Genomic DNA, 24,674 nt, shown 5'->3' with positions numbered 1-24,674 from the left:
TAGATGGAACGATCTCCCATGCTCATGGATCAGTAGGATTAACAGAGAAAAAATGGCCACCCTATCAAAAGCAATCTACAGATTCAAAATTCTAATACAATTCTTCACAAATTTTGAAAGCACAATTTCCAGCTTCATATGGAAACACACACACACACACACACACACACACACACACACACACACACACACAAACTAGAATAGTAAAACAATCATGAATAATAAAAGAACTGCTGGAGGTATCAGTATCTCCAATTTCAAGTCTATAGAACTATAGTAAGAAAAACAGCATGATAACAAAAAACAGACATGTTGATTAATGGAATCTAATTGAAGACCCAAACACAAATCCACACACCTATGGACAACTGATTTTTGATGAAGATGCCAGAAATACACACTGGAAAAACAGACGGCATCTTCAACAAATGGTGCTGGTCAAACTGGATGGCTGCATGTAGAACAGTCCAACTAGATTCCATATTTATCACCCTGCACAAAACTCAACTCCAAATGGAGCAAAGACCCCAACATAAAACCAGGTACACTGAACCTAACAGAAGAGAAAGTGGAGAATAGCCTTGAATTCATTGACACAAGAGACAACTTCCTGAACAGAACATCAATAGTGCAGGCACTAAGAACAACAGTTAGTAACTGGGACCTCATGAAACTGAAAAGGTCTGCCACAGCAAAGATCACTGTCATTTGGAACAGCAAAGGACACTGTCATTTGGACAAAGCAGCAGTCTAAAGAATGGGAAAGATTTTTACAACAACACCTCTGATAGAGGCTATTAACCAAAATATATAAAGAATTCAAGAAACTAGACATCAAAAACCAAATAATCCAATTTAAAAAATGGGGTACATATCTAAACAGAGAACTCTCCAAAGAGGACCTCAAATAGCTGAGAAACATTTAAAGAAAGGTTCCACATCCTGAGCCATCAGAGAAAATCAAATCAAAATGACTCTGATTCCATCTTACACCTGTCAGAATGTCTGGTCAATAAAACAACTGACAGGCCATGCTGGCGAGGATGTGGGCTAAGAGGAACACTCATCCATTGCTGGTGGGAGTGCAAACCTGTACAGCCACTGTGGAAATCAGTGTGGCAGTACCTCAGGAAGATGGGAATCAATATGTGATTGCAGAACATGGAAACCACTGTACAGTTAGTTATTAGTGTCTAGAGCAGGGGTTCTCAACCTTCCTAAGGCTGCGATCCTTAACTAGAGCTCCTCACGTTGTGCTGACCCCAACCATAACATTATTTTCATTGCTATTTCATCACTGTAATTTTGCTACTGCTAAGAACCGTAATATAAATATCTGATATGTAGGATAACTGATATGTGCCCCCCAAAAGGGCCATAGCCCACAGGTTGCGAACCACTGGCCTAGGGACAGGAGTGAAGGGAGAAACAGACTGTAAAAGAACACAAGAAACTTTGGGGAGGGGCTGGAAAGATGGCTCAGCAGTTAAGAGCATTTGTTGCTCTTCTAGAGGCCCCAAGTTCAGTTCCCAGCACACAAACTGGGAGGCTCACAACTGCCTGTAACTCCAGCTCCAGGAGATCCAACCCCTCTGGCCTCTGTGGACACAACACTCACATGCCTAACACCTACACAGATACAAATGCATGAATATAATTTAAAATAATAAAAATAAGTCTTAAAAAAAAAAAACAAAAAACTGGGCAGTGGTGGCACACACCTTTAACACCAAGTGCTTGGGAGGCAGAGGCAGGTGAATCTGTGAGTTCGAGGCCAGCCTGGTCTACAGAGTGAGTTCCAGGACAACCAGGGCTACACAGAAAAAAAAAATATCTGTCTCTGGGCTGGAGAGATGGCTCAGAGGTTAAGAGCACTGGCTGCTCTTCCAGAGGTCCTGAGTTCAATTCCCAGCAACCACATGGTGGCTCACAACCATCTGTAATGAGATCTGGTGCCCTCTTCTGGTGTGCAGGCATTCATGCAGGCAGAACACTACACATAATAAATAATAAATAAATAAATAAATAAATAAATAAATAAATAAATAAATAAATAAATAAATAAATATTTTAAAAAGAAAAAGGAAAAAAAAAACCTGTCTCAAAAAAGAAAAAACCAAAAGGAAACAAAACAAAACAAAAAAAAACTTTGGAGAGACTGGGGAGGTGTCTTAGCAGTTAAGAGCAATGGCTGCTCTTGCAGAGGACCCAAGTTCAGTCCCAGCACCCACATGGCAGCTCACAACCGTCTGTAACTCCAGTTCCAGGAATATGATGCCCTCTTCTGGCCTTGGCAGGCACCAAGCACACACGTAGTATAGACATATGAGCAAGCAAAACACACACATAAAATTAAACATAAACATAAAAAAACTGGGAGATAGACAGAAATGTCTGTCCTTGTGATTGCTGTTTTATAGATTTGTTCTTATCAATTCAATTCTTATCAAAATTGTTCATAGTGTACACATGAAGCAAATGTATTTACTGTATGTCAATTATACCTTAATAATGGGAACTGACAGACCTCTAGGAGTGAAACTCAGCATTCCAAACAACAGGAGCAATCTCTATTCAATAAAGACTTCACATCACCAACAGACTATTAAGAGACAAATCCCAGGTGATTCCTGTTAGAAAAGTCTTGTGGAGAATTGTTTTACTATCAACAGAGGACCAGAAACCTCCAACTTCTATCTCATGGATAAGCATAAGCATGGAAAAATCAGTAGTTCACAGGATCAGCATGATTAATATATATGGTGGATTAAGTCAAGATGACTAAGAAACTCTCTCTCCTAGGTTACTGTCTTATTTTTTAAAATACTCAGTAGAAACATGTCTAAAGTATTTTGTGCCGTCTACCAACCCAAGGCAGTTTTATTTATTAAAAACGATAATGGGGCTGGAGAGATGGCTCAGAGGTTAAGAGCACTGGCTGCTCTTCCAGAGGTCCTGAGTTCAATTCCCAGCAACCACATGGTGGCTCACAACCATCTGTAATGAGATCTGGTGCCCTCTTCTGGCCTGCAGTCACATATGCTGTATGTATGTATGTATGTATATATAAATAAAAAAATAAATAAATAAATAAATCTTTAAAAAAAAAAAAGATACTAATCTCAAACTTTCACAAATGACAACCCTAAACAAGAAAATGCTTTGTCATGATGCAACACCTATCATGATTAGCGACTTTATAATTTATCACTGGTGTAACAAGTCTCAGCTCCTAATCACACAAATGATCACGTTAGCCTATTTTCAACTCTTTTTGGAGTAAGCATTTTTAAGAGCCTCTAGCCTATTCTTTTAGGTGCAAATATTTAGCTTTCCTTTTTTAAAAGCATTCTGGTTCACCTCAGCATCATCTGCAATCCTTCCCTAGTCTATTTATCTTAAAGACTGGTATTCCCCATGCTTTCATCCTCTCTTCAGGTCTCACTTAGGACCGTCAGCTCCTAAACTCTGCAATCTCTAAGAAGATGATTAAGTCAGATTGAGTCTGGCCAGGGCTGGAGACAGGGCTCAGTGGTTAAGAGCATTTGTGGTGCAGAGGACCCAGATTTGATTCCCAGGACCTACATGGTGATTCACAATCATCCATGACTCCAGCTCCTGGAGATCCTATGACCTGACCTCCACAGACATCCATGTGAGCAAAACAATAAACACATCAAATAATGCATAAATCGGGAAAGGTTTTTAAGTACTCCCGATGAGTCCAATCCAGGTTAAGAGATGGGCAGGCGGCCCATTTACCTTCATATTAGTTAACAAGTTTCTCCAGGCAAACCAAGGTACACACTAAGAAACACTGCTTTTACCATAATCCCTAGATGAGCTTAAGAATACACTCATCTCGTGGAGGAAAATAACAAGTTTCCAATTTCTTTTACAGAAGATAATTCTCAAGTCTGTACTTTAGATCAACTCTTCAAATGAAGTCCAAATCCATTCATTTTGCTAATGTTACTTGTTCAAAAATTGTCTGGTTTATGAATCCAAAGCCAACCGTCGCCAAAGACAGAAACCTGGAGACACCCTATGTCCCGCCCCCTTACCTCTCCCCTCCAATCATCACACACATCCCTAAAATGGTTACCATCATGCACCATGCTTTATTTTCTTTCTTAGGTTATTATAATTGTCTTGGTACCAGTCTCCACTCACCTTTCAATCCATCTCTTCAAAAGTGACCTTTCCCCTCACGATAATTACAATTCCAACACCTTAGCATGCCATAATGCCCCATGACCTGGCTCCTGCTAACTTCTCTAAAGGATGCCCCTAAAATACCCTCCACCCCCTGCCATCCTCCACGCCAATGATACAGAACTAGTTAGTATCAACTTCTTTTACCTGTTCAAACGCTCTTCTCTTGGGACAGGAGGGTTGAGTCTCCTAGCTAGCTAATGACATTATTCTTTGACTTTCAAACCTCAGTCTACCAGTGGCCTAATCTGGGCTACATAGTCAATTCCAATCAGCATAAGCCACAGAGTGAAACCCTGTCTCAAACAAAAAACACGTGTGTTGTGGCACAGGCATGTACTCACTCAGGAGGCAGATGCAAGGCTGTTTCAAGTTAGAGGCCAGCCTAGGCTTCACAGTGAGTTTCCAGATAGTGAGACCCTACCTCAGAACTGGTTTTTTCCTATTACACTAGACTGTGTTGCCATGCTGACCTAGCTCGTTCCGTTTCCCATGCTTGTATGGCCAAACTACTACACAGCTGCCACAGAGCGGACATTTAAGAAATGTTATCTAAATGAAGGAATTCATCAGGGAGGTCCAAGGTGAACAGGGATCTTTTCTTTCGTATTAGCCATAGAAAACTTAGCACATTCACTACACAAAATAATTAATCAGTGCCACAATTAAATAGCTTGAAAATATAAAGGTTCCTTACAGCTGTTTTCATTTTCCCTCCCAAGTTCGTCAAATTAATTATGAGCACACATCTGATGTGGAGGAGGGGGTTGCAGGACTACCACTAACTGAATCACATATTCCACTTTTACTATAATGTGCATTTTTACTGCAGGCCAGGTTTTCCTCCCCCACACTAGGTTTATACCTGCACTGTCCAATCCAGGAGCCACTAGCTACAGATGGCTACTGAAATTTAAGTCAATTAAATTTAAATAAAATTTATAATTCGGTTTTTCAGTTGCACTAGCCACATCTAAAGTGCCCCAAAACCATACCTGGCTGGTGGCTGTGATGCTCCAAAGTGCAGACACAAAACATCTTTCTCAGCACTGTCTACACAATTTCAAAAATGTCCCCAGAAAACCTCACTTACTTCTTAGCTCCCACGATCCTGGTGCTCCTCTGTGGCTTAAAGGCTGTGGGTCCCGGGGTCTAGCAAATCACAAGCACACGAGTGAGTGCCAGGGACCTCTGAACCTCATCCACAAAGAGATGACTCCCCCTTGTGCCTAGACGGAAAACTCTCACGGGCAACTCCTTCAAATGGAAGGAAGGTGGGTGACGCTTCCTAGGAAACGTGTGCCATGCTATATTTCCACAGTGTGAAGACGGGCTGACAATACCGGGGCTTTCATTTTTGCCTATTCTCAAAGCCCTATCCTAGAGGAAGGATCGAAAACGGAGATGGGAAAAAAAAATAAGAAAAGGAAACGGGAGGCACTGGGGATGCTGGAGGAAGATAACTAATTACGATCTGCCGAGGAACTGAGTCCGAGGACACGGGGAACAGGCAGAACTAAAAATGGGGGAGAAACGGGGGGCAAGTGGCTCTGATATAAAAGGGTGGGGCCTACGATGGGCTCTGATAAAACCAACTCCGAGTTCGGGACAAAAGCAAGGGCCCTGGTGTTCGCGGCTCGACAGTTCTATCTCTAAAGTATAATGGTCACACCAAGAAACTCACGGCGGTGACTGCACCGAGTCTGGAAGACATCACTCCCCCTCCACGCCTAACAATTTCACCCAAGGGCTCCGGCCAGACCAACGCCACTTCCGCTCTCCTCGCCTCTCCCGGATGTGGTCTCGGCGGCGACTAGCCCTGTTCTGAACATCTACTTCCGCCTAGCAGATTCAGAGGGGGCTGCAGCGGGGAAAGTCACGTGACGACGCCTCTTCTGATGCTTTTGAGACCCCGCCCCCATGGCGACAGGAGGTTTAGGGAGGCCATCGGGCCAGAGGGTTGGAGCAAGTGGGCGGAGTCTGAAGGTTTAAGTAAGGGGTCCTCCTGAACCCCAACCCTTGAGTTCCCGCAGTTTGCACACCTACTCCCACCCACCCCACAAGTGATCTTAGGGATGCAAAGAGTTCGATTATTGCCCCTTTATTGATCTTAAATTACAGACCCATTCTCAGTCCCCTCCAGAAAGCTCTTTGATTGCTGAGGGTGCAGGCAGTGGCTGAGCAGAAAGGGCGGCTAGGTGAAGATGTGCAGGCTGTAATTAACAGGGGCAGGTCTCTCCTTATCTACTAACTTCGTGTCTCCACACTTGTCCAGCTTCTGGATTATTTTTTGGTGTGGTCCCTAGGAGGCATAAGTCCCTAGGAGTTTATAAGTCTTGAAGTCTTTATAGACAGGCTATGTCTGGGCTTCTCCTTACCCCTGAGCCTCTCCTTGGTACTGTGATGGGGTCCCTCATTGTGACCTTGCCGGCTCCTCTCAGAATAACTGTGTCTGATCTCAAAGGGACTGTAGTGAGTTCTCTCAGGATGACTGCGGTGGAGTCTGGAAGAAGATCTGTATAGCCTGGACTCTGAGGGAAGGTGGTGGACTCTCCCAGAAGAATTATGCCTTTTCCTGCCAGAGGGACTGAAAGGGGTTCTCTCAGAGAGACTACCATGGCTCCTTTCTGAAGGACTGCACCGTGTCCTCTGGAGGGGACTGAGATGGCACCTTTTTGAGGGACTGTGTCCCCTTCTCTCTCGTCCTCTTCTCTCTCGAGGACTAAGAGACCTCCTAGAGGGACTCCGAGGGCGTCTCCCAGGATTGGGTCGGCTCCTCCCTGAGGGACTGCGACCTACCCCCTTAAAGAGACTGTAAAGGCTCCAGTCAGAGATACTTTGAAGGGTTCTCACAGAGGGACTACTATCCTGTCTCTGGGAGGGACTGCAATGTCTCCTCTCGGAGAGATGTCTAAGCATTCTGTCAGAGGGACTGCTGTGCCTTCTCTGAGAAGGACTTCGGTATCTCCTCTCAGAGAGACTTTCCTGAATTCTCTCCAAAAGGATGCGATTGGTCCTTTCAAAAGGCTTATTACAGAGGTCCCTCTCCCTGAAGAAGCCATGTTGTTCTTCCTTGGGTGTGTGTGTCTCTTTAAAGTGGCTCTGCAGGGATCTCTTCAAATGGGAGTCAGGTTCTATTCTCTCTTGGGCCTGACATTTGGCTCCTACTTGAGAACAGTTCTTAGACTCCAGACAGGAGATTTCATCGCCATAGTTCTTTGCTCTGCCGTTGACATTTTGAACTATACTCAAAGGTTGGATGACTGAGGTAACTTGGAAAGTGGCATCTCTTTCAGAAGCCATGGTCTCCAATTGCAAAGGTCTGGGTTGGAGAGAGCTCACTTGTTTTGGCTGTTGAGTTTGTCTACATTGGTCACCTGTTCCCTGCAATCTGTCCTCTTGCTTAGGGTTCACACCTGCTGACTTTTGGTGGGCAACTGGTGTGCTGGCTCCTTTGCCATCCCCTGCTAAACAATACTTACTGGGTTTTTGTTTGGGGTGCAAGTATTGGGTTGACCACAAATTGTCTGGCCTTGTCCTGTCCGCAGGCTTCTGTCCAGTATAAGCCACAATTCTATGTGCTATTTGGAATGCCTGCCTTAGGCCCTGGAAAAGCAGATGGTAGAACTTGGGCTGAGAGGATTTCTTAGCTTGTGTCTTCGAAGAAGCAGTGCTTGTTTGAACGGTTTCAACACTCTTGCTTCTTGATGGACACATGATTCTAAAAGGACTCTCTTCTGGGGTTCCACTATTTTTGTTGAGCTTTGTTTTTTTTGTTTTAAGTCCCTTGATGGTTTCCTTCATTGGATATTTTAAGCCAAAGGTCTTTTTGAGGCTTGATTTCGACCATTTTTCTTCCTGATTACTTTCAAAGCCACTCTCGGATACAGAGTGAACCTGACAGAACTCACGGTGCTCAAAGTCTTCGGTGTCTGTCTTGCCGACCACACCATGGCTTCCCCATTGCTTTTTTCTGATGAGCACTTGTACAGAAGCTGGAGCCTGGGGAGATCGGGCCTGGAAATGTCTTGGCGTGGTTGGACTCTTGGAAGCTGGACGATAGATTTTAGCTTTCCTTCGTGATGGTGATGTAGTGCTCTTCCATGCATCTGCTCTTTTTCTTCCACGATGCTTTGAGACTTGAGGTCTTTTCCCAGTTCTCAGTCTAAAGCCAAGATGCAGGCGAATCTTACCATGGCCTTCAGGGGTGCTTAAGAGGTGGATCTGTGGGTAGATGAGAAGATATGGACCAAAAGCAGACTGTAACTTATGACAGCAATTAATTCCTGAACATCGGCCACACTGCAAGCAGATGGGATATTTCAGGACAAGACCTGATGAGAAAGGAGGAGGGACATTGTGGGGCACTTGACTCTCTAAGAGTTTTGCTGCTAATTTGAGCTGTAGATCTTTTAGCAGATGGAGCTGTTCTGAGATATCCCTCTTGGCCTGGGAAAGACAACTTGCTTTGAGGGAGTGGTGAGAGTCAGAAGGCCTTGTCTGTGATTCACTCTGTGAGTCTTTACTCTGATCACTGGAAACAGCGTCTTCCCTATTGTAAAGTATCTTGAGAGAAGACTCCGGCTTCATTAAGGCAGGAAACTGGGCCCTTGTACACGAGACAGACACGTTCTGAGTGACTTCCTGGAATATATCACTGAGTTTTGAGTTTGTTTTCTTTATTCCCAATCGAGTACCGGAGTATTGCTGTATTATGGAAGATGTGGATCCACGTGTCCACATCTTTAAGGGCATTCTTTTCTCATGACCATGGCATAAAATATGTCTCTGAATATAGTTTTTGACCACTGAAGTCTGTGAAATCGTCCTAAGACCCCTCTCTAGTGGGCTCTGGGAAAATGCCATCAGTTCAGCTGGAACCCCAAATAAATTCTGAATAAATTGACAGATATCCATCGTGGCTCCTTCTGTTAAAAACGGCTGAGAACAAAGTTTCCTTTCCATAGTGGTTCCCAGGACATTTCCCAACATCAGCATATTGGAGAGATACTTCCTAGGGAGTCGCTGCCTACAGACATGACTTTCCCAGACATTCTGTTGTCTACCCAGGAAAGAACGGATAGAATTTCTTCGAGCCCCTAATCCTGCCTGAAACTCCGAGGGTAGTAATCTCAGTGGATATGGAGAATAGCTCTGGAATGAATTCTCAAATTCTTCCATTTGCTTCTTTTCAGTTGCTTCCTTGGATAGGACATCCACTTCCCAGATGTCAGGATATAGGGATCCCACAGTGTTCCCAATATCAGAGGGAAGAACCAAGGGAAGGGCTGATGGACGGAACATAATAGTGTCTGTATAGGACTCTGGAGATGGCAAAATACTAACAGCCAAGTTCTTCATAGCCAAGGCTCTTGATACCTCCGGCATTCCAGAACCCTGAAGGGGTCCTAACTCAGTTGTTTTGACACAACTTGAAATAAGTGGGATTGAAGGGCTGGGTATGAAACTAGAGAAGTAATTCTGTGCTTGTAACTTTTCTGATGTTATCATTTCTGAGTCTCTATCCTCACACACCCGTCTTTGATTCAAATCTTCAATTTCCATTACTTTAGGAGATTCTGTTCTGATCCCTAGAGAATTTTCAGCCTGAAGCCTTTGCTCATGAGTTAATACTGGAGGTTCCTCAAGTGGAGATGTTTGCTGTAAGATTAATTCTGCAAAATTCTCTTGAATATTTGCCCTTGGAGTTTGTTCCGTAGGTTTTATCATGTCTTGAAGATGTGGTCTTGGGAGTAAATTTAAACCATCCATTACTTTAATGCTAGATTTTGTGGCAGCTCCTATTGGTTCCATAGCCTGAGGATTTGGTCCTGGAGCCAGCTCTTCAGATTTTACAATCAGAAGCAGTGGCTTGGGAACCAATATAGTCTTTATAACTTGAAAGCCTGACAACTGTATTGTTTCTAAAATTTGATGTGTTGGTGCTGAGACTAATTTCTTGGATTGAACATTTTGTAACCAAAGGCTTGAAGCAAATTCTGACATTATCACATCGTGCAGTTTGGGAGTCAAATCAGCATGTTTTGACCCTTGAGAGGCTGGCTCCGGTATCATCACAGACTCTATAACTTGAAATGGCGGTCCAGGGATAACTTCCACAGATTCAGAAACCTTGGGGAGAGCAGCTGACTGAGAAACATGATGCCGTGTCTTTGTGGATTCTGTCACTTGACCTAGCTGCTTTGGACTGATTGTTATAAAGTTTATCATTTGATCCAGTGATTCAATTGGAGTTATGTTTAAAGTTCCCATGCTTGCACCCTGGGCCTTTGTTAGCCTACTTGCTACCTCCCCTGGTTGCCATGACTCAAAAGTGAGCTCCTCACAGTCTGTATCTTCTACAACTTGACTGGTTTGCTGGGTTGACAACTCTAAGAATTCTTCTATTTGCAGCCATGGCTTAGAGGTCAAACTTACAGATTCAGGAATCTGAGGTCCATGCCCTGGTGTTATCCCTGAAACAGAATCTGGAACGTGATACGATGGCCTTGGTGGTGATGCTACAGATTGTTCCCTTTGGGCTCTTTTCCCAGAGCTCACCACCACAGGTCCTAAGTCTTGAGGACACGGCCTTGGAGATTTTTCTACATGTCCAGTCTCTCTATTTACTGGCTTTGAAGGCACACTAAGATATTCTTTCCATGGTCTTACCTCACAAGTTAGCATCCTTACTTCTGCAACATGATTCTTGAGGTCAAGGGTCATTCTATGAGATCCTGTGGCTTGTTCTGTTGGTAACTCCTTGTAATCTTTAAATTGGGGCCACAAACAAGGCAGCAACTGCAGAGTTTCTGGGCTCCAGTAGCCTTTCTGTGGGGTTAGTTCTGAGGACTTCCAATCTGGATCACTTAGTGTGGGAGTCAGATCAACAGATTCTGGTCCTTGAAGATCTAGCTGCTGAGGCATCCCTAATGATTCTATGTCTTGATCTGTTGGTTTGGGGGTCAACCTCATATTTTTCTCTGTTGTTTCTGGGCTTTTATGTCGCAACCCTTTTGTCATTTCTGAAGACCCTGCATCTTGAGAAACTGGTAGTGAAATAAAATCCACCAATTTAGAGACTTGGCGCCTCATCTTCTCAGCACAGTCTGCTATCTGGTGCTCTGGTCTATGTATCACTTGAGAGGATTCTATGATTTGATCACGTGTTTGGGAATTTTGGTTCCCAGGTGTCACATTTTGAAGGAACGGTCTTGGTGATAACCCCACAGAGGTGCCAGTTTGTGGCAGAGACACCGATGACAATTTCACATGGTTTACACTTTGCCACTTTGGCTCTGAAGCCAATTCCATTGATTTCATGCATTGTTGCTGTGATTCCAGAATTAAATTTGAAAATTTGACACTAGACAGTGCTGGTCCGGCTAAGAAGTTCCCAGTGGACTCTGGTGTTGATATCACTGGTTTCTCATTTAAAGGAAACTGTTGGCAATCCATGCTTTGCTGTTGGGAGCCTAGTCTCAGCTGCATAGGCTTTCTTTCATGAACACATGGCTTCTGTGCAAAGGAAGTCTTAGTACGTTGAGAACAGTGGCATGGAGCGAACTCTAAAGGGTTTACACTTGGAGTCGGTGAGCCTGGCTTCAACTTCACAGATTTAACTTTTTGGAAACAAGGTTCTGGTGAAAATTCCTTACTTCTCAAGTCCTGCAGACTGCAGCCAGGTGTCACTTTTACAGAATTTGTCAAACAAAGCAAGGGCTGTTTGCTCATCTCTGGAGACATTCTATCTTCAGGCAGTGGGGTTGGTGAAACTCCCACAGATTTCACACCATTTGATGGAGGCCTCAAAGTGAACACAGGTTGTGCAGTGTCCTGCCACGACCCAAGTTGATCCTTCAAAAATGGGATCTCTTGAAACTCTGCCCCTACCATTAAGTGAGATGACCCTGGAGTTGATTCAAGCTTCAAATCTTGTATGTGTCGTCCTTGGTTAACTATTATAGGCATCTCTCTTTGAATTCCTGTCCCTGAGTTCAACTCAGAAAAATTCATATCTTGAGGTTTCGGGGCTTGTAAATGTGGCCCAGGGTTGTATCCGGTGGAATTTACAGACTGTGACTCTTGTCTTCCAGTACAGGCAGAAGAATCCACATCTTGCAAATGTGTTTTGGTATTGCACCAAACAGGATTTACACACATAATTTGTGGTGCTGGAAATGTTGTACCATGATTCATACCAAGAAGAAGTGGCTCAAGACTACACCTATTGGAATGTTCACACTGAGGGTTTGGCCCTGGAGTGGGTGAGGAAGGATTCACACCTTGATAATGTGATTTAGGATTGCACCCAATAGAACCTACACACTGAATGTGTGGCCCTAGAATTGATGCCCATTGATTCACACCTTGCAAATGTGCTTCAGGATGGCACTCAGTGGAATTCACACAAGGAGGACTTGGCCCTGTGGTGCATGCAGAATTAACACACTGAGGACTTGGCCCTGGGGTGCATGCAGAATTAACACACCGAGGACTTGGCCCTGGGGAACATGGAGAAGAATTCACACACCGAGGCCTTGTCCCTGGGGTGCATACAGAAGAATTCACACACTGAGGACTTGGTCTTGGGGTGCATACAGAAGAACTCATACACTGAGGACTTGGCCCTGGGGTGCATATAGAAGAATTCACATCTTGCCAGTTTGGCTCATGGATGCATCCAGTAGTATCTACAAATTGCAATTTTGGTCCTAAAATGCATGCAGAAGAATTGGTTCCATGTAAATGTGGCCCAGGACTGCACACAGACTTTATACATTGAGGGTCTGGCTCTGGAATGCATGCAGAGTTATTTATATCTTGTAAATATGGCTCACATTTACACCCACTGGAGTTTATATATTGAGAATTTGCATTAGGAGTGCATGCAGAATTCATATCTTCCAAGTGCTGCCCCAGGCAGAACACCTTAGATTTTATACCTTGAAGGTCTGGACCAGGGTGCAACTCAGACATTTCTACATTTTGTGTTCTGGTGTTGGATGCCATAACATTTTTACAGTGAATCTGTGGCCCTGTACTCGGGTCACAGGATGCCCTATCTTGCAATGTAGGCTTATGCTTGAATTCCGGAGACGGCTCATCTGGCAGCTTGGTTTCTGTACACACCTCAGAAGATTTTATATCTTGCAACTGTGGCCCATGGTTGAACTCTAAACACTGAGGACTTGTTCCCATGCCCAATTCAGAGGACATCACATCTTGCAACTGTTGCTCTGAATTGAATTCCATAGATTTCAGGTCTTGAAGCTTTGTACATAATTCTGATGACTTGATATGTTGCAAATGTGGCTCATCCCTGAACGCTATTTGTTTTATTTTTTGAAGTTGATGCTTTTGACTTAATTTGTGAGACTTCCTATCTCGCTTCTGGTTCCTGGCATTGAATTCAGAAGGCACCACTGTATAAATCTTTGAGTCTGAGGCCTGCTTAGAGATTCCCACAAACTGTGATTCAGCACCAGGATTGATCCCTGTATCCTTTACTGTCTGGACATATGTGGGCTCAGACTTCACACCTTTCAACTTTGATCCACAGTTGACCAACTCAGGTTTCATACCTTGAAGATGTAATTCTGGTGTTAACATAGTTAATTTCCTGTCCTGTAAATGAGCGGTTTCCAACTGCAAAGGTTCCCTGTCAAGTGCCTTACCGAATGTCCATTTTAAAGATTTTACATCTTGCCACAGTGGCTGATACACAAAGCCTACGGGTTTCTCTTTTTGAAGTTTGTCCTCTGAAATCACTTTGGAAGACTTCATACCCTGTGAGCATAGGCCAGGACTGACCTCCATAGATCTTCCATATTGAAGCTTTGTCCCCAGAACTGACTGAGAATATTTCTCATCTTGTAACTGAGGGCCTGAATTTAACTTCCCAGATTCCCCATTTGGGGGCTTGGACTCCACTGTCACACCTTGTAACTTTGGGCCATGACTAAACTCTACAGATTCCTTAGATAGGAGCCTTTGCCCTTGAGCCAACTCAGACGGCTTTTTATTTTGTGTCCTTGGTCCAGAATTGAGGTCCACCGCTGTCACACCTTGGGGTTTTATCTGTGTTACCACCTCAGAAGATTTTATACTTGTAACATGTTGTCCCATAGAGTTCACACCTTGAAGTTTCATACCCATGATCAGCTCAGGATATTTCAAATCTTTCAGAGGGGGACCTGAGTCCAGCTCTACAGATTTTGTACCTAAGAACATCTTCCTCGGGGTGAAATCATGTTTCTTACCTTGTAACTTTGATCTTGGTTTGATTTCTACAGATTTCATACCATGAGCCCTCTTCCCTGTAATGACTTCAGATGTCATACCTTGTAAGTGTGGTCCAGGACCAAAGTCCACAGACATGACATCATGGACCTTTATACCCATGATTGTCCTTGAAGATTTCAGATCTTGTAACTGCGGGCCTGATTCCCAGTCTTCCATTTCCATTTCTTGAGGCTTTGTCCTCAGAAATGAGTTAGATTTTATACCTTGCCACTGTGGCCCAGGTTTACAGCCTAGTTTGACAGGTCGAGTTTTGGTACCCATAGCTAACTCAATGCATGGTTTACCTTTCAGCTGTGAGCTGCGACTTGACTTAGTACATTTCATATCTGGGGACTCTCTTTCAGGAGTCAAGTCAGAACAGTTTGTATGTCGACACTGGGGCCCAGAGCTGTTCTCAGATTTCATACCTTGAGGCTTTGTCTGAAGTGCCAACTCAGAAGATTTTCCACATTTCAACTCTACATTGTTTTGTGATTGTGGCCTTTGGCTTATTGCTCCATATTTCACTTCTGAGGACTGTGACTCTTGTTTAAACACTGAAGGTGTCACAGTTTTAGGCTGTGTTCCTGGGGATGACCCTAAGGGATTCCCTTCTTGTGGCTGTATTCCAGGGTTTAATCCAGGAGAGCTCCTGTCTTCTAAGCAAAACCTGGGTTTGAATGTCAATTTTATATTATTGGTCTTTGATCTTAAGGTTGGGTTACATGCTTTCATAATTCTAAACTGTTGCTCAGATTTAAAATCAGTAGTTTTGGACCTCTGAGACTGATGTTCCTGGGTTGACCCTGAAGGTTGTTTACCTTGTGACTTCGGCCTCATAGTCAACTCATTGGATGTCTTCACATCTAGTTGTACTGAGGGTTTTAACTCTTTAGCTGTGACATCTTGAGGTGGTAACCTAAGATTCAGTGTAGATTTATTAACTTCACAGTCAGACAGTGGTATCCAAAGAACAGATTTTGTATTTTCAAGCAGTGGTCCCTGATGTAATGCTACACTTTTCCCACACTGAGACTGTAGCTCTGAGGTTGATGTGATGTTTTCCCCTTCTTGTAGCTCTGGTCCTGGGGACAACTCAGGGGTCTTCACACATTGTACTTGTTGCCCAAGGTTAAAATCCACGGATTTTTTTCCTAGAGGTTTTGGCCCTAGAGCCATCTCTGATGTCTTCCCACCTTCCAGTTGTATGGATGGTTTCTGTTCTGTAGATTTGACACCTGGAGATGGTGATCCACTATTTAATTGTAAAAATGTCACACCGTGGAATTCAGGTCCTGGTATCCACTGGATGGATCTTATACTTTCTACCTGTGTCTCTTTGTTTAGTTGATCAGTTTTGATCCCTTGAGGCCTAGGCTCGGAAGTTAAGTTAAAAGTTTTGGTTTTCTGCAGCCCTAGTGCTAATGAAGAGGCTTTTACTTGCTGTAACTGTGACTCAAGATGAGACTCTCTGGATTTTTCTCCTTGAATTATTGACCTGACAGTCAAATCAGATGACCTCACACCTCTCCTTTGTGTAGACGGCTTCAATTCTGTAGGGCTGGCACTTTGAGACTGTAACCTAAAGTTTGACCCTATACATTTCTCCCTTTGAAACTCAGATGCTGGTATCCACTGAACAGATTTTGTACTTGCACTTTGTGGTTCTGTATTTAGTGCCACAGTTCTCCCATCCTGAAGTGGTGGCTCTAACATTGGCTCCAAGGCTTTCACTTGGTACACCTCTGATTCTGGAGTCAATGGACAAGGTTTCATACTTAGTGCCTGTGGCCCATATTGGACCTCTTGAGCTTTTACATTATGAACAACTGGTTCAGGAGCCAATTCATATGAGGGTGCATCTTTACATTGTAGTTTAGAGCTGAGCTCTATGGGTTTTCTACCTGCAGGTTTGGGTTCCTGATCTGATCCCATAGACAATATATCTTCCGACTCCAACTGTTTGTTCAGCCGGTCGAACATCCCACCTTTCCACTCTGCTGAGCTTATGTGGTCATCTCGTCCGGGCTCAAGAGTTAAATCCATGGGTGCCCTCCCTTGATACTGTTGTGTGGAGACTAAATCCATGAATTTTACTCCTTGGATACCTTGTGTTTTGGCTTTCTTCACAGGTTTTAGACTTTGCTGCTTCAGACATGAGACAATCACACGTTTGCTATCTTGTGTTTGTGGCCGTGAAGTCAGTTCCATGGGTTTTACATTGTGTTGATGAGGCTCTTGCAATACCTCCATAGGCTTATCTTGAAACAGCATCCCTGGTGCAAAAGTCCCGGGACTCTCCCCTTGCTTCTTTGGTTCACGTTCTAAGCCCATGGCATTTATATCTTGCACACGTGCATCACGGGCCAACCCCACAGTTATCAAATCCTGAATTCTTGAACCTGGGATCAACTTCACAGATTTCATACCATCTGACTGGGAACTGCTTGGGGATATCACTGTAGATTTTATCCTCTCTAGACATTGTCCTAGAGTTAAAACTGCAGATTTCCTGTCTTCTAACTGTGGTCCTGAAGGTGGTAACTCGGATTTTAAACCTTTCAAGGTAGAGCACGGAGGCAGCTCCTCATGTTCCTTATCTCCTGCTTGTATCCCCGGGGACAGCTTAGATATGATTTTCCCCAGCTCTGACTTTGACCTCAACTCCATAGATTTGATGCCTTCCAAATGTGGCCCTGGAGTTAACTCTTCTTGCTTTGAGGCTGTGATCTTCTCTACTGGTTTTATATGTCCCAAATGCTGTCTGTGGATCAATGTAGAAGATTCTACACCTTGTGCCTGTGCTCTTCTGATCAACCCAGAATGATCTGCACCTGCTAAGTGTTTCTCAGGAGTCAATTTCTTTGATTCTGCATTTGGTATCTGTGGTTCAGATGCTAGTTGATAAGACATTTTGCCTTCAAAGTTTGGTACTAGATTCCTTGTGACATATTTTATATCTTTAAAGGGTGGCTCTTGTACTATTAACTCTGGCTTCATCCCTTGCCTTTCTGGCTGTGGGGTCAACTCAAACATTTTTACACACTCTAATTGTGGCCCTGAGTTTAACTTGGAAGTCTTCACACCTTGAGGTTGAGTTCCTGGAATTGCATACAAAAATTGGACATCTTGCAGCCATGGCCCTGAGTTAAAACTCACCTGCCTTGTATCTTGTAGGCCTGGAGTCACCTTTGCTGATTTGGGATCATGTATCCCTAACTCTGGAGCCATAGGACTCATACCATGAGACAATGATCCTGGGGTTTGCTCCCCAAATTTGACTCTCTGATATTTCCTCCTAGAAGCCAACTCAGAAAATTTGGTATCTTGGTGCCACAGTCCTGGATTGACCGGCTTAGCTATCACTCTTGGATGTTGCAGTTCAGAGGCTGGGATTGGGCGTTTCATGCTGCAAAACTCTGATAGTTCCGGAGGCAACACAAGCTTCTTATCTTCAACCTGTGTCTCTTGGCTTAATGGCAAAAATGATTCTGGCATCAATGTCTGAGGCTTCCTGTCTTGAAGCTGAACTCCTGGCATGAAATGTACACATTTGAAACCTTGGTGCTTGGCCTCTGGGATTGCATCAGAGAATCTCACATGATGCAAGCATGGTCTTATGTTTATGTCTACCGGCTTCCCAGGTTGTGGTTGTGGTTGTGGCTGTGGTTCTGGAAGCTTTGGCCCCAGGATAAAATCTGATGATCTGGTTTCTGGCCCCAGAGAACATGGTATTTCATCATCAGATTTCACACCATAATGTGGGGGGCCTGAGATGAAATTTACTGGGTTTTCCCCTTGAAGAAGTAGTCCTTGATATAACATTGGAAACTGGACACTTTGCAATTTGGGCCCTGGAATCAACTTCGATTTGACACTTAGCTGCTGTGGGCCTAGATTTAAATCCACAGATTTCACATTTGGGGACTGTGTCCCTTCAATCCGTTCCTTCAGTGATAAACTTTGTAGTCGTGGCTCTGGTTTTGTCTTTTCAGGATCTACCTCTCCTGCAGATGAAGGTTGTATTACATTTACAGAGTTCTCATTTTGCAACTGTGATTCTCTATCCATTTGCCTAGACTTTACTTCCTGGAGCTGTGGCCTTGGGATCACATCTTTAATATGTGGTTTGGGTTCTGTAGTTAGTACTGCAGGTTCTACAACTTGTACAGTTGGTTCGGTGATTACTTCTGCAGACTTCAAATTTTGGGCAAAAGATTCTGATTTCTCACCTTGCACTCCTGGTTCTACACTAAACTCCAGAGATCTCACTTCTGAATATAGGTCTATGATGGTTCCCTGGGTATCATCAGCTTTAGAGAATGTCAATCTGAAGGTCTCTGTGTCTTCATCTTCTGGTTTCAGAGTTCTTTCCGATGGGTTAGTAACTTCTGCACACGGGTCTAGAGTCACCTGAACAAACTTCACATCTGGGGGCTGTGTCTCTGGGGCCATCACTCCTGAGGTCATAGTTTGCACTTCTGAATCTAGTAGAAAATCCAGAGTATCTTTAACTGCACTTCCTGTTTCTGAAGTCTCTTCCATCTCTTTTACAACTTGGGTCCCAGGTTCAAGAGTCTCTTGGAGTGGTGGTGAGCTCATCTCCACAGATTCTGAGGTCTGGCTCAATGGTGCTGGACTCATCCCTAATGATGATTGTGGCAACGGAGCAGATTCTTCCACCTGCCGGCAAGGGTCAGAGGTCACCCTTGCTTCTGAGGCTGGATGCTGTAGGGTCGGTCCTTCAGGTTCTAGGAAATGATAACTTGGTTTGGGGGTCTCTTCTAAAGATTTTGTTGCATAAAATTGTGTGCTTGGGATCAGTTCACCAACTTCCATACTCTCCACCTGTGCCTCAGGAAGTAGACTCCTACCTTCTACAAATGGAGTCTTTGTATCCTCAAGCAATGGTACAGGGGATATCTTATCAGAGCCAGTGATTTGTGAACATGGTTCTGGGGCCAAGTTCACAGATTTTATATCTTCAAGTGATGGTCTTGGAGTCAACTCCACCATTTTTATATCTCCTTGTATCTCCTGTGATAGGGCTAAAAGAGCTTCTTCCATACCTTGAGACTGAGAATCGGAAATCAAATGCACTGATACATTACTGTGCAACTGTGGACATGGAGTCAGCTCAGCAGACTTTTTATTTTGGAGTTGTGGTTCAACTGTCAGCTGGCCAGATTTCACATCTTGAAACTGAGACTCAGGGGCCGATGGCACAGATGTCTCACTTTGCAGTTGTGGTATAGGGGTTAATTCCTCATATTGCATATTCTGCTGATGCAGTTCTGGGGCCAAATCTATACATACCACTGTTGAGGTTGGTGGTCCATATTTTTCCATTTCTGGGACTAATTCTGTGGTTATGTCCATAGATTTCATACTTTGCAATATTGGATCTGGGGTTAGGTGCTCAGATTTTACACTCTGTAGTTCTGGGGGTAAGTCCACTGAATCCCTAACCTTAGACTGTGGGATTGTGCTCCCCCCCAAATATTCCATTTCCTGAAGCAGTGGTATGACTGGCCCTACTTCAGCTTCTGGAACTTGATGCTTTTGGCCTCTTCCTATAGGTACTGCACTTTGATCTGGTGGTGCTGGGATTGTTCTCGTGGATTCCATTATTTGATGGTGTGACTGTGGTATCTCCATAGGATCCTTCACTTGTGGCCAGTTCAACCCCATAATTTCTGTCATGTTGTGACTTTGCCTTGGGCTCACCTCTGAACAGCTTAAGTCTTGGTGCCATGGGGTGAACTCCGAAGGGTCTTTGACCTGATGAGACAGTCCTGGAGTCAGTGACACACACTCTGTGCCTCGAGATTGTGGCATAGTCCCCACGGAGTCTCGAACTTGACCCTGTAACCCAGAAGGCAATTCCAGAGCCTCTTCGATTTGAGGCTCTACAATTTGTAGTGGTGTGATCATTTCTGTGGGAGATGCCTGGACTAGTGGGGTCACCTTTAGAGCATGCAGGGACTGACCTGACGGTAGTAGGTCATCAGTCATTCCTGATGGTTCCAGGACTTTAGATGGTGGCTGTGGAGGTATGCTTCTAGATTCTACAGTTCCTACTGGGACAGTAGTAGTTGGAACATCTGGTTGAGCTGACACTGGGGTCAAATTTTCAGCTGGAGGCTGTGAGCCTTGGATCAAAGCCCTAGATTTAGTAATGTGTGGCTGTCCTAGTGGAATCATCTGCATGAAATCCATGGCTTGTTTTGCCACTGGAGATACTTTTGTATCTTCAGTGGCTTCAGGCAGTGCACTTGAGCTAATTTCCATTGCATTTTGATGTACTGGACTGGGAGTAATCCTGATGTGTTTTGTGGCTTGATTCTGTGACCCCAAGGTCATGGTCAGTGTTCCCATGTCTTTATGCTGAGGCTGTGGAATCATTTCCACAGCTTCCACAACCGTCTGCTGTGGCCCTCGACTCATACTTCCTGGTCTTTTGGCTTGATAGTTATGCAGTGTATCTGTCTTCACTGATTCCATGACTTGGTATTGTGGCTTTGGGGCTATTCCTAATGGTTCTATGCCATGTGGACTTAATTTGTCAATCATCCCCATGGAATCTGTGACGTGAAACAATGCCACAGGAGTTACCTTCATGTCATCTGTGACTTGCCTCAGTCTTGAGGCCATGCTCTTTAATCCCGTGGTTTGATCCTGATGATGGGTTACTTCTATCGGTTCAATTACTTCATTCAATGGCTGAGGAGTTATACTCACTGTTTCTGCTTGATTTGGTGGCTGTGGGGAAAACCCCACAGAGTCTATCACCTCCGACTGTGGTTCTGGGTTTATTCCCATTAAGTCCATAACCTGAAGCAAGGCCAGTGGTGTGACCTTTATGACATCAGTGGCTGAAGGTGGTATCTTGGGTGTCAGCTCCACATTAGTTAGTTGTGCCTTTTGTGTCTGTACCCTTTTTTCTGGCAGACCTATCACCCTCTGCTCTATATTCAGCTCTAACACATGCTTTGAATCCTTTTTCACTAAAGCTTGTTCTTCCTGAATTATGTTAACCTCTAAATTTCTGGGAGATGGAGTGCCTGGTGATATAACTAAAGGATTATATCTAAGTTCTTGGCGGTCATCATGGGGTTGTGACTCCCTGTTTGAGGGAAATGGCTGTGAAATGATTGCTTCCGTCCTATGGACTTCAGAATTCACCCCAATGTTCATGTGGAGATGAAATGATGGAGGATCTGGAGATGTGTTGGTATTTTGCTCAGCACTCTGAGGAATGAGTGTAGGTAACTGAGTTTCCGGGAGCTCTTCTTCAGGGACTCCTTGTACATCCATCAAATGATTGAGTATGTTCCAGGATTTCTTCACGGGCAGAGGCACCACTTCTTGCTGCAAAGTAGAAACCTTCTGAGACATATGTCCTTCCAGTTCTCCTCTGATCAAAGGAGAGAGCTGGAGTGGAGCCCATACCAGGGGTCCTGGACTCTCATCCAAATCAGAATCTGACCCATGATTTGATTGAAAATGAGTCTTTCCCTTATCTTTTGTTTTCTCTTGCTCACAAGGATCTAAGGATTCTAAAATAGAGCTAATGAAGGAATTTTGAGCTTGTAAGGGAGGAAGAAGTGCCAAATTCGGAGAAAGAGCTGATTTCTCAGGATCTGTCAGCCGAGAAGTAGGCAGGGCTGTGCCAGGGCTCCTGGGCATAGATGGTTCCTTCTGGGAGGAAACAGGTCCACTATCGCTCTGCAATTGCCAAGCTGTTCCTTCATGAAACATTGGAAGATAAGACAGGCTCGAGCTGTTGTTGGATGATGCAGAGGACATGCTGTAGTCAGTAGAAGGCTTTCCCTTTTTACAGTAACAGCTGGGTGGGACAGCCTCCTGAACCACAACATCAGAGACGGAGGAAGAAGTCACATCTCGGGATTCTGAAACATTCAGCTCCATAAGCGTTGATCTGAGAAACAAAGAGAAATGTTTTCATTTTCTTTGGAATCAGGAGGGAAATTAGAGAGAAGGAAGGGAGCGGCTATTTCAAATCCAAAATATTTCTGGTCTAAGGGAGAATGAGGGAAAAGAGGGGTTGCATTCACAAACGTCAATCATTTATGTAAAGAATTCCTCCACCAAGAGCAGAGGAGACGAGTCCGTCAGTAGCGTACATGCTATACCAATAGAGAAGCTGAGTTCCCTCCATAGAGCCCACAGGAAAAGAAAAGAACACAGTGCCCCAGTGCCGGGCAAGCAGAGACAAGTAGATGCCCTGGGCCTCACTGGACAGCCAAGAATAATCAGTGAGTCCCAGGGAGTGACTCTACCTCACAACACAAGGTGGATGGCTCCCGAGAAATGACACCCAAGTTTTACACAACACACACACACACACACACACACACACACACACACACACACACACACATCTGTGCTTGGCTTGGCCTGAGTTTGAGCCCTAAGACTCACATGTTGGAAGGAGAGAACTGACTCCTGTGGCTTGTCCTCTGACTGCCACATACATGATGTGGCCCTCATGCACAAAAATACAACTGAATTTTTTATATATATACATATACATATACATATACATACATACATGTATATATATTTACACAGTGAGGCCTAGAGAAATAGCTCAGCAGTTAAGAGCAGTGACTGAGTGACTGCTCTTCCAGGGGACCCAAGTTTGAATCCCAACACCCACATGGTAGGCCACAAACATCTGTAACTCCAGTACTGGGGGATCTTATACCCTCTTCTGCTCTCTGTGGGCACCAAGCATGCACGTGGTGCACATACTTACAGATAAAACATAAAATAAATAAAGCTCACAAAATAGTTCTCCACTGCTCCTCAAACTAACTTTTTCCTTTACCTCCTTCCTTTACTCTTTCTTCTCTCTCCCCCCCTCTCTGTCCCCTGCCTAGTAACTCTGTTTCCTGACCTTGCATTATCCAGATGTTGGAAGATCTGTCGCAGACTCCTGTCTATTGACCAGAATACATATTCCTGGGTCCAGTTGGTAGGAAGTCCTGAAATACTGGACACAGCAGAGGATGTCAGTGGGATTGAAGTGACATTACAGGAGGAATAGAAGGATAATTTAGGAGGGAGGCAGTTGGTCTCAGAGTAAATCAAGTCAGAGTGCCAGGTGTTTTACGTAGAGCATTCACAATGAAGATGGTGTCATGGGTAGGAATTTTATTCCTGTGGTGAGCCCCAATGAATATAATGTTTGGGGGACAGGGTTTGTTTCAGCTTACAACACCCAGGTCATTCTCCATTGCTGAGGGAAGTCAGGGTAGGAACTCAGGGCAAGATGGATTCAAGAGGCAGGAGCTGATGCAGAGGCCATGGAGCTGCTTACTGGCTTGCTTTCATGGTTTGTTCACCCTGCCTTCTTTTACCCCCTGAGACCACTAGCTCATGCGTGGTTACCCACAGTGAGCTGGACCTACCCACATCAATCATCAATTAAGAAAATCCAGCCGGGTATGGTGGCTCATGTCTTTAATCCCAGCACTCGGGAGGCAGAGACAGGTGGATCTCTGAGTTCAAGGCCAGCCTGGTCTACAGAGTGAGGTCCAGGACAGCCAGGGGAAAATGTACTTGCCCACAAGGCAATCTGGGGGGGGGGGGGCAATTAAGGTTCCCTCTTCCAAAATGATGGCAGCTTGTATCAAGTTGACAGGAAACTAGTCAGCACGGGTATCTGTCACAGGACAGTCTGTAGACAGGCTCTGCTTACCGTGTCAGATCAGCTGCACTGACGTTCATCTCTGTTTCTTCCAACTGTGAAACTGTAACAGGAGCAAAGAAACTGTTAGCATAGTGACTGCTGACGTCATCTAACAGAACCCCCTTCATTTAACAATTAGGGGAGCAAAGATGAAGTCACATCCATCGTGAAGCTGAGGAGTGTACACAGCACACCTATCGAGGTTTGTTTTGCTTCTAAAGCATACTGTCCTGTCTTCGCCATGTCCTAGAAGTGACCCATGAGAAGCCCGGAATGGGAACACAGCACTGGGGGACACAGAGATCCTGATACATCTTCCCCTTCAAAGATGGCCATCCCACATCCACATCCGTGGTAGAGGAGTAAAGGTAATGGACCTCCTGCACCAAACTCTGGTTCATCTTTGTCCATTCTCCTCTCCCATATTTTGGGCTCTACATGAAGATGTAGGGACAGA

General features: G+C 44.4%; 1 protein-coding gene and 1 long non-coding RNA gene across 3 annotated transcripts in view; one reads left to right on the top strand and one right to left on the bottom strand.

The window, feature by feature from the left end:
* Window positions 1–24,674, bottom strand: part of Asxl2 (ASXL transcriptional regulator 2) — a 236,140-nt gene that overhangs the window by 185,085 nt on the left and 26,381 nt on the right. The window lies entirely within an intron of this gene.
* The window catches only part of LOC143270197 (uncharacterized), a 128,316-nt gene that overhangs the window by 95,023 nt on the left and 8,619 nt on the right, over window positions 1–24,674 (top strand). Inside the window, exon 2 of one of the 2 annotated variants that reach the window (XR_013047220.1) lies at window positions 24,468–24,585. This is a non-coding gene — a long non-coding RNA (uncharacterized LOC143270197). Of the gene's footprint in view, window positions 1–24,425; window positions 24,586–24,674 lie in introns of those variants that run through there. The other variant, XR_013047219.1, reaches the window with a different exon arrangement.

Source organism: Peromyscus maniculatus, chromosome 22 (assembly GCF_049852395.1).
Source record: "Peromyscus maniculatus bairdii isolate BWxNUB_F1_BW_parent chromosome 22, HU_Pman_BW_mat_3.1, whole genome shotgun sequence".
Classification (NCBI taxonomy): Eukaryota; Metazoa; Chordata; class Mammalia; order Rodentia; family Cricetidae; genus Peromyscus; species Peromyscus maniculatus.
Note: the sequence above shows the minus strand (reverse complement) of the source record. Positions and strands in the feature narration are given on the sequence as shown.